At 37.0% G+C, this 11,381-nt stretch overlaps 1 non-coding gene across 1 annotated transcript; it reads right to left on the reverse strand.

Moving 5' to 3' along the window:
• Positions 1 to 2,700: 2,700 nt before the first annotated feature.
• On the reverse strand, positions 2,701 to 2,803 carry LOC150015874 (U6 spliceosomal RNA). Its single transcript, XR_016510145.1, has one exon. It is a non-coding gene; the product is annotated as a U6 spliceosomal RNA (small nuclear RNA).
• Positions 2,804 to 11,381: the final 8,578 nt, after the last annotated feature.

Consider the following 11,381-nt stretch of genomic DNA (forward strand, 5'->3'; position numbering starts at 1 on the left):
ATGTGAGTAAAATCCCAACCTCTGTTAATCACTGTTATATCAGCAACTAGCAGAGTGTGTGCTAAACAGTAACAATAGCTTATATTTCTGGTCACTTTTTATGTTCTAAGCACTGTTATTGCTGTAAGTACATTGATCCATTTAATCCTTATAACTACTCTTTGAAGTAGATATGATTATGCCTTCCACTTTGTAGATGAGGAAATTGAGGCACAGAGCAGTTAGATTACTTGGCCAAGGTAACACAGTTAATAAGAGATTTAGGCTTGAACTTGGGTAGTTCGACATCAGAGCCTGCATTCAACCACAGCATACAGTGTACCTTTAGAGGTGCTCTCTCTGTTTCAGCTGTTCAAAAAAAAAAACAGAAGGAAGTTGAATATAAAACATAAATTTTCACCATAGTTCTGCTAGTAACTAGCCAATTAAATTCGGCAAACCACATAATCTCTGGTCAGCTGTAAAATGAGAAGGTTTCATTATGTTATCTTTAAGTTCTCTTCCAGCTCTAAAATCCCTGCCATTCTTACATTTGTGTTTAAGACAAACAGATAATAGGAGATAATGCAATGAGAGTTAATGACAGTGTTTTGCTTAAAAGAAGAGTTTCTCTCCCCCTCACCAAACACATTTTAGAAAACCATAAGGGAAAAAAATATATCAGGCTGAAGAGGAATATTGTCAATTTAGAAAATATAAATTAATATAAAGAAAACCATAAAAACAGAATGAAGTTTCCTCCATTGAGGAATTAGAGATTATAATGCTTTATATTTATGTAGCACTTTACATTTTATAGAGTTTACCCAATCATACATTTTAATTCTCGCTTTTCATTAATCCATTCTGACTTATTTATTGAGAGCCCTCTAGAACTCATGACCAATCATCAGCAAAATCCACTGTATCTTACCCTCTCCTCTGAACAGTCCCTTAACTTCCTTGTTCTGAAGAAAGTATGGCTCTCTCCTAGGACCCTGCTTCCTTCCCACTTCCCTTACTGAGCCTTGTCATGAAGTGGGTATGCTGCTTGTCCTCTGTGTTCCTTCCAGATGATCCTCCCTCTCTCCTCCCTAAAAACCCTCAGCTTCTCAGCTGAATATATCACATAATATCTCTACTGTCAACAACATACCTCCTTATTTTTTTGAACATTTTAGCTCTTGGTTCATTCCCAATAGTCTACCTATCATTAACTCTTTTTAAAATTTATTTTTACAGAGAGGGGAAGGGAAGGAGAAAGAAAAGGAGACAAACATCGATGTGCGGGGTCAAAGCCCAACCCACTGAGCCACACCAATCAGGGCTGCCAATCATAATTCTTGGTCCTTTTAGTATTCTTATAGATAATCCTATACCACTCCATTTCCTACTGGGTTTGCTCTGGTACAAAATAGATATAAAATAACATGGGTTTTTTCTGTCTAGTTTTCCTCCCATATTTTCTTTGGGATAACTTTTTTCTAATCTGTTTTACTAAATATGTTAATACTAAATAATAATTTAAACACATAGAAAGGTATTCAGAATATTATGTATCTAACACAGTACCCACCTCTAAGCTTTGTCAAATCTTAGCATTTTACCACACTTGCTCCATATTCTTCCTCAATCCCAATTCTTTCCAGACTAACCATTATCCTGATTTTGGTGGATTTTTTTGTTTTGTTTTCAAATATTTTATTTATTTATTTATTTTTAGAGAGAGGGGGAAGAAAGGGAGAAACACCAATGTGTGACAGAAACATCGATTGGCTGCTAACTCCTGCACGTACCCCAACTGGGGACCGAACCTGCAACCTAGGTATGTTCCCTGACCAGGAATTGAACCAGTGACCCCTTGCTTTGCAGAATAACACCCAACCAACTGAGCCACACCAGTCAGGGCCTGACTTTGGTGTTTCTTATTGCCATGCATGTATACATACTATTTTTGTATATTTGTGCCCACAAATAATATATAGGATTGCTTAACATGTTTTAAAGGGCTCATATTTTAAAGTGGTCTTATACGTACATATATATCATGCTACAACTTCCTTTTTCCTTAACAATATTTCTGAGATTTATCTACTGTGATATGGGTTGCTCTAATCCAGTTATTTTAACTTGCTCTAAGGTATTCCATTGAATACATATATCCATAAAATTTTTACCCATTTACCTGTCAGTGGACATTTAGATTGTTTCCATTTTTTTCATTATTAAAGTAATTGCCTCAATGAATATTATTATATGTATCTTTTGGGGCATATGTGTCAGAGGTCTCCAAAGTGGAACATATGTAATCCAGGGAGTATATACTGTGGACAGAGAGACATTTTCAATTTCATCTTTGTTTGGAATAAAGTAGATATAGGGAAGCAGCTAGACGTCCATTTTTTACTCTCATTCATGCTCATTAAATTCCTTGTGCCCATTGTTTTTTAACCAGCAGATCTTGCTCCGGAAAGGAAGTAAACTTAAATCCAATCACCACCACAAGGTGGAGCTGACACATCAGCGTAAAATCAACAAATCTTGTCGTTACTGATTGTCTGAGCCCCATGCCGGTAGCTGGAAAAACAAAAGGCAGGAGACCAGAGGCTGCAACTAATAACTAGAACTCAAAATCACGGTGAACATTGTAATTACTCAAAGTAAAGGGACTTTAGAGACCTACGTGACAACTAGATGAGACCTTTTTTTTCCCCCCAAAAAAAACATAAGAAACGCTTCATGAATTTGCATGTCATCCTTGCACAGGGGCCATGCTAATCTTCTCTGTATTGGTCCAATTTCAGTATATGTGCTGCCAAAGCAAGCAGAAGAAAGCACCTAATCTTTTTTTTAAATTGATTTGAGAGAGAGAAAGAGAGAAATATTGATTTTTTGTATGTGCCCTGGGGATCAAATCTGCAACCTTGGTGAATCTGGATGATGCTCTAAACAACTGAAGGTCAGCTACCCAGCCAGGGTAAGGCCAATTTATAATTATGTCAATTATATAAGACATGATTTCAATTATTTAAGAATGAAACAACCTAAAGATTGAAATAGTCTGTTCACAGGACCCATTCTCGTATTGTCTACGTGCAGAAATTAGTTATGGGATTAGTTCAACTATAAATTTAATAACATTTGTGTTATTATTATTTCACTACCTCATGGTTCAAGTTATCATGTGCTTTTCTGTAGTCAATATCTCTCTCTCTTTTTTTTTTTAAGTAGAGAAATTTTCTTTTCTCTAATGTTTTTCTCAAGGGTAAATATTTTATATGCATTTTTATTTTTAATCTGTATAGTTCCTCTCCATGTATTTTTTTCTGTATAGTTAGTAGAGTGGATATCTTTTGTTTTGGCCTCCCCAGTATCTATCCCTTTTGTGAGATAATAGCCTCTCACAACCACATCAAAATTACAATGAAATTACTGAACAACCATCATTGAGAATGGCCTGAAATCTAGCTGAATAGAAGTCCTACTACTAAGGATATAAAGAAGACACCACATTGAGACTTGTAGGAGGGGCAGAGGCACAGAACAGGCTGGTCCCACACCCACCTGTGGCTGATAAAAATTGGGAGGGCTATCTTGACTGCAGAGATTCCTCTAAGTAGAAAGGAGTTGCCGCCGCACACCAGGGCCCTCCACCCAAGTTCCAGTGACAGGAAGAGAAGTCCCCATAAATTCTGGCCGTGCAGACCATCAGGGATTGTGGATGAGTGACACAGAAGGCTGCTGGAGTCACAGGCATTCCTCTTAAAGGGCCTGCACATGAACGGCAGCAGCTAGAAAGGCACATCAGGGGCATACCAAGAGGAACTAAATTATCTGCTTCAAGGCAAGGGCTGAAGGACCAGTCTTCTCCCAGACAGAAGTGCTGGCAGAGACCATTGCTTTATTTTCTTTTTTTTCCTGAGCTGACCCCCAACAAAGCTGGCAGGTGGGCACCATATCTGAGTCTCCATAAACTGTATAAACACTGTTTGCCAGGCCCTGGTGATTTCCTGAGACCCACCCCATCCAACATGCAGGCCAACCCACACCATATCCAGTGTTTCCCATACAAATAGACTGTCTTGGCTCATGCTGTGGACCTTCCTAAAATCTTTCAAAGGTTCCCAAACCCCAAGCAAGCAGCATCTGGCTTCGGCATGACCCATACCTGTTGCAGGCCCAGCACTAGTGGCAGCCAGCCTCAGTTTTCAGCTTGGCCGATCCTGAGCACCTCCAAGCCCAACACAAGTAGCAGCCACCTGCAAATCACTCATTCTGGGTAGCCCTGGGCAGGGCACAGTCAGAAGCTGATCTTGACCTGCACATCCTCAGAGGCCCCAGAGCCAATGCACTCAGTAGCCAGATTCAGACCAAACAGGAGCACCATACACTCCACCAGAGACACACTCGTTGAGCACCAGAGCCCTGCTGAAGTGAGTCTTACTCTGTGGTGTTAGCCCCTGCACAGCATCTCTTCTGTTGTAGTCACAGCCAGTATTCACAGATGATAAGCCCTGTGAGATGTGGTCTATCTCTCCCATTGATGTGCCGACAACAATCAAGGCTCAAGTACAATAGGAAGCTGCACATGGTGGGACACACCTGGAGTGCCAGTTTCAGTGATCGAGGAGGCTGTGCCACTGGGCCCTACAGGACACCTACTACATAAGGTCACTCTACCAAGACTGGGAGACAGAGCAGCTCTACCTAATACATACAGACACAGGGATACATCTACAATGAGGAGATGAAGAAATATGTCCCAAACAAAAGAATAGAACAAAACTCCAGAAACCCTGACTGGTGTGGCTCAGTGGATTGAGTGCTGGCCTGTGAACCAAAGGGGCATGGGTTCAATTCCTAGTCAAGGCACATGCCTGGGTTGCAGGCCAGGTCCCCAGTTGGGGGCACACAAGAGGCAATCACACATTGATGTTTCTCTCCCTCTGTTTCTCCCTCCTTTCCCCTCTCTCTAAAAGTAAATAAATAAAGTCTTTAAATTAAAAAAAAAAAAAAAAAAAAAAACTCCAGGAAAAAACTAATCGAAATGAAGACAAGCAATTTACCGGCTGCAGAGTTCAAAACACTGGCTATAAGGATGTTCAATGATCTCAGTGAGAACGTCTACGAAGAGACAGGAAACATGAAAGTGGAACCAGTCAGAATTAAAGAATCCAACAACTGAAATGAAGAATACATGACAAGGAATTAACAGTAAAGTAGGTGAAGCAGAGGATCAAATCAGCAATTAGGAAGATACGGAAGCAGAAAACATCTGATCTAAATAGTGAAAAGAAAAAGAATCCAAAAAAAATGAGGATAGTATAAGGATCCTCTGAGACAACTTTAAGTGTACCAACATTTGCATCATGGGGGTGCCAGAAGGAGAAGAGAGACAGCAAGGAATTGAAAACCTATTTGAAAAAATAATGACAGAAAACTTCCCTAACCTGGTGAAGGAAATAGACATACTAATCCAGGAAACAGAGAGTCCCAAACAAGATGAACCCAAAGAGGCCCACTCCAAGACATATCATAATTAAAATGCCAAAGACAAAGAGAGAATCTTAAAAGCAGCAAGAGGAAAGCAATTAGTTGTCTACAAGGGAGTCCCCATAAAACTGTCATCTGATTTCACAACAGAAACTTAGCAGGCTAGAAATATTCAAAGTCATGAAAAGCAAGGACCTACATCCTATATAACTCTATACAGAAAAGCTGTCATTTAGAATTGAAGGTCAGATAAAAAGCTTCCCAGATAAGAAAAAGCTAAAGAAGTTCATCACTACCAAACCAGTACTACAAGAAATGTTAAAGGGTCTTCTTTAAGAAGAAAAAGAAAAAAAGGATCAAAAATATAAATAATAAAATGGCAATAAATACATATCTGTCAACAATTGTTCCAATCAAAAGACATATATATGGTGGCTGAATGGAAACAAAACAAGACCCTTACATATCTTGTATGCTATCTACAAGAGACTTACTTCAGATCAAGATACACACAGACTGAAAGCAAAGGGATGGAAAAAGATTATTTCATTAAAATAAAAACAAACAAACAAAAAAAGAGCTGTGGTAGCAAAACTTATACCAAACAAAATAGACCTTAAAACAAATACCAGTGTGGCTTGGTTGGAGTGTCATCTCATAAATCTAAAGTTCATAGGTTTGATCCCCAGTCAGAGCACGTCTAGATTGCAGGTTTGGTTTGTGGTAGGGGCACGTACAAGAAGCAATAAATAGATGTTTCTCTCTCTCATTTATGTTTCTGTACCCCCCCCTTCCCTTTTCTCTAAAATCAATAAGCATTTCCTCTGGTGAGAATTAAAAAAAAAAAAAAAAAAAAAAGGCTATAACAAGAGACAGAGAAGTACCCAGCAATTTCACTTCTGGTTACTTATCTGAAGAAACCCAAAACACTAAATCAAAAAGACATATGCACCATATATTCATTGCACCATTATTTACAATAGCCAAGATATTGAAGCAACCGAAGTGTCCATCAGTAGATGACTAGATAAAGGAGAAGTGGTACATATATACAATGGAATATGACTCAATTATAGAAAAAAATAAAATCTTGGATCTGTGACAACATGAATGGGCACAGAGGGCATTGTGTTGAGTGAAATAATAAGATAGAAAAAGGCAAATGCCAGATGATTTCACTTATCTGTGGAATCCATAAAACAAAAGAAATGAACAAGCAAAACAGAAATAGATTCATAAATTTAAAGAACATTTTGACTGTTTGCCGAGTAGGAGGGGGCTGGTGTGTGGGTGAAAAAGTGAAAAGACTAAGAAGTACAAATCGATGTTACAGAATAGCCATGATGATGTAAGGTACAGCACAGGGAATATAGTCAATAGCATTGTAATGGCTATGTATGGTGTCACATGGGCACTACATTTATTGGAGTGATCATTTCTGAAGTTATATAAATGTCTAATCACTATGTTGTACATCTGAAACTAAGATAATATTGTACATCAACTGTAATTGAAAAACTAAAATTTATTTTTTAAAAAAAGAAATGAACAAATTTCAGATAGCTGGAAGGCACAATCAACAAACCTTAGTAATGGATTAAATTAGGGGCATGAGGGAGAGGATATAGTACATGGTTTACTTATTTCCCTCCTCTTTGATATTTATTCATATCCTTATGCTAATAAGCAACATCATCAGCTTTTGCTTCAACAAAGTTCCCTAAAAACAGTATTTCACTTAAGAGGTTCTATACTCATTGTATATGATTTTCAACTCTTTCTCTCTGTGAGAGAGTGAGGGTGTGTGTGTGTGTGTTTAGAGCACTTCCTTACTTACTGGCATGACAAAATGCTTCAGACTCATCTTGGATGTTTCCTGTCCCCGTCCTAGAACCAGCCATTATTCCAAAGACCCTTGTTCTTTTTATTGGAAAATGATATTAAACCAAGATCTGGGTGCTAGGTGTGGTTGCTGCTAACAAGGGTTTCTTTGCTTGTAAGCCCTCTCAGCTGACAGAGCAAGGAAATATATATGTATTTACTAATTCACTTATATACATATCTTCATAAATATTTCTATATATAAATATCTGTATCTATATTAAGCTAAACATGAGTTCATACTGATATCTCCAACTCAAATACACTACCAGATGAATCACTCTATCCTCCTTCCTGTGTTTATCTGAAAAACTCCCACTGCAACAATGAGAAACTTGGGTCCTAGTATCTTCCTTCCATTAACTTATTTAATTCTAGTATATATGTATAGTAGTATCAATTGTTAACCCATATTCCCATAGGAAACAACTTTATCAACAAGACTGCAGTGTTTATGTACATTTCCTTTAGCCTTTAGTTATACAGATTCCACTCATTTCCAAATAATTACCCACCCTGTTCTTCAGTGAAGCAGTTTCAAACATTGCAATATAGTTAGATTATTTTGTCATAGCCTATGTCCAACCTGGATCCTCTGACCTCCTGAGTTACTTCTTTTAATTTGCTTATATTAAGGTTTGCTCTGTGGGCTATAAAGTTCTATGAGTATCGATAAACTCAAAGTCAAATATCCACAATTACAGTACTATATAAAATATAATCCTCTGTGCTTCATCTTTCCAACCTTCTCTTCCTCCCACTAAGCCTCTGTCAAACACTGATTTTTACTGTTGCGTAATATTGCCTTTTTCAGAATGTCATATAATTAGAATGATACAGTATAAAGCTTTTTTCAAACTGGCTTCTTTCATTTAGTAATATGCATTTATGATTCATTCCTGTGTTTTCAAAGCTTGGTTTCTTTTTATTGATGAATAATATTCCATTGTATGGATGTACCATAGCTTGTTTATTCATTTACTTATTGAAGGACTTCTTGGGTCTTCCAGTTTTTGGACTTATGAAGAAATAACTATACACATTTGTGTGCAGATTTTATGTGAGGGCATATTTTCAAACCAATTGGGTAAATATCATGGAGAACAATTGCTGAATCATATGGTTAGACTATATTTAACTTCATAAGAAATTGCCAAACTATCTTCCAAAGTACCATTTTACATTCCCATCAACAATGAATAAGAGTTCCTGCCCTGGCCGGGTAGTTCAGATGCTTGGAGTGTCGTCATGATGTGCCAAAGTTGTGGGTTCGATCTCCGGGGCACATGCAGGAGAAAACCAATGGATGTGTGGATGACTGAAGTAGCGGTTCAGTGTTTCTCTCTCTCTCTCTCAAATCAGTACACTAAAAAGAATCTGAGAAAAAAGAATTACTGTGTTCTGCATTCCTACCAGCATCTGGTATTGCCAGTGTTCTGAATTTTAATCCTTCTAATATATGAGCTGCAGTATCTCATTGTTATTTTAATTTGTGATTCCCTAATAACAAATGATATTGAGGATCTTTTCATTTATTTTTATTTTTAGTAGTCTTTTATATTTCTTTTTTTGTTTTATTATGTTGATGATATTTTCATATATGTATTTGCCATCTGTATATCTTCTTTGGTGAGGTGTCTGCTCAGTCTTTTGCCCATTTTTTAAATTGGGTCAGCTGTTTTCTTATTGTTGAGTTTTAAGAGTTCTTTGTACATTTAAAACAAATCCTTTTACAGATATGTGTTTTGCAAAGATTTTTTTCCCAGTCTTTGGCTTGTAATTCTCTTAACAATATCTTTTGCAAAGCAGAAATTTTAATTTTAATAAAATCCAACTTAGCAATTTTTTCTTTGAGTTCAAGGAATGTATAATTCACTGGGAGAGAATAATCTAATTGTAAAAACAAAAATTTTTTTAAAAAAAGATCTTATTTACTATTTTCAGAGAGACGGGAAGGGAAAAAGAAAGGGAGAAAAACACTGATGTGCGAAGGAAACATCAGTTGGTTGCCTCTTGCACGCCCTCAACTGGGGACCTGGGCCACAACCCAGGCACGTGCTCTGACAGGGAATAGAACTGATAGAACTGGCGACCTTCTGGTTCACAGGCCAGTGTCCAATGCACTGCGTCACACCAGCCAGGGCAACAACTATTCTGTTATAAATTAATGGTATAGGAAAGAAATAGCCAATTACTTACAATATAGTTTCCAGCAATTTTATGATCTTAACATTTTTCTGAAGACTACATTTGTCCATCACATTACACCATAATGAGATGGACAGGATGAGTAGGAAGTGGTAAGTATTATGAGTACTTTTAAAACACATGCATGATGAAAATAAGAGGAAAAATATTCAGGTTCAGGAAACTGTCACATATGTAAAGTTTTTAGGGCTATGTACATTGTGAGTGGATTCAAGTGAAGCAAAAATGGACCATATAAATATTATTTTTTACTGACTCATCCATGCTGTCTCGATTACTATAGTTGTATAGAAAGTTTTGAAATCAGCAGGTTTTGTTCTTTTTTAGTGTTGTGTTCACTATTCTGGATCCTTTGCCTTTCCATATAAAGTTTAAAATCAGTATGTTGATAGTTACAAAATAGCTTGCTGGGATTGTGACTGGTATGGAGTTGAGTCTATATAGATCAAGTTGGGAAGAATTGAAACCTTAAAAAAAATGAAATGCTCAATTCCATGAACACAAACTCTTTCTCCATTTACTTATATCTTTGATTTCTTTCATCAGAATTATGTGGTTTCCTCCGCTTTGATTTTTAATAATGTAACAGATTACCAAAAGTTCTTTGGGGTCCTCAATTATTTTAATCCTGAATCCAAAAGGCTTGAGAACTGCTGGTCTATCCCTTGGTCACTAAAAGAACTTCTTAGTTCTTTCACTCTTAACTTCAGATCCTTGCCATTTGTATTTTGTTAAGATTCACTTGATCAGCATCTGCACCTATTCTTAGCATTGCAACACAATTGGAATTGCAAACTTTCCATTCACATGAAACTAAAACAGATATAGTCTCTAAAGAAATAGAAGTAAGTGTACACATTTTTATAATAAAATGGAAAACTAAGAAATAATGGCTGGACCTAGTGATTTCACCCAAAGCGTATGGTATGAAAAATGCAAAGAACAAATAAACGAACAAAACCAACCATGCAAAACTTTACACTGGAGAAATATGACAAACAATACTTCAGCCAGGTGATCAAGGTCAACATCAATGGCACTTTACTTCTGTGATCTTCCTCCTCTAAACCTACAACCTTAGCCTAATCATGAGAAAAACATCAGACAAATTTCATTAAAGGGGCATCTTCAAGAAATCTGACCAGTACTCTTAAGGTCATAAAAATAAAGAAAATATGAGAAATTATCACAGCCAAGAGGTGCCTAAGGAGAAATGATAACTAAATGTAATAAAGTATCTTGGATAAGATCACGGAACAGAAAAAGGAAACTAGATTAAAAATGAGGAAATCTGAATGAACTATGAAGTTAGTTAATAATAACATACCATTATTGGGGAAACTGTGAGAATTGGGAATATGGAAATTCTCCATACTATTGGTTCAATTTCCCTGTAAATTTAAAATTGTTTAAAAAAATAAGTCTAGCCCTGGCTGGTGTGGCTCAGTGGATTGAGCACTGGCCTGCAAACCAAAAGGTTGCCAGTTCAATTCCTATTCAGGGCACATGCCTGGGTTGTGGGCCAGGTCCTCAGTTGGGGGTGTGCAAGAGGCAACCAATCCATGTATCTCACGCACATCAATGTTTCTCTCTCTCTCTTTATCCCTCCCTTCCCCTCTCTCTAAAAATAAATTTTAAAAAATATTTTTAAAAAATAAAAAATAGCTCTATTCAGTAAAAGGATAAGTGGTATCCAGGGGTTAGGGGAGGGATAAATAGGTGAACCATAGAGGATTTTTAGGGTGGTGAAAATACTCTGTATAATACTGGATACATATACATTTGTCCAAACCTATAAAATGTATATGTATCATCAAAAA

This window comes from Furipterus horrens, unplaced genomic scaffold (assembly GCF_987537825.1).
Source record: "Furipterus horrens unplaced genomic scaffold, mFurHor1.1.pri manual_scaffold_3, whole genome shotgun sequence".
NCBI lineage: Eukaryota > Metazoa > Chordata > Mammalia > Chiroptera > Furipteridae > Furipterus > Furipterus horrens.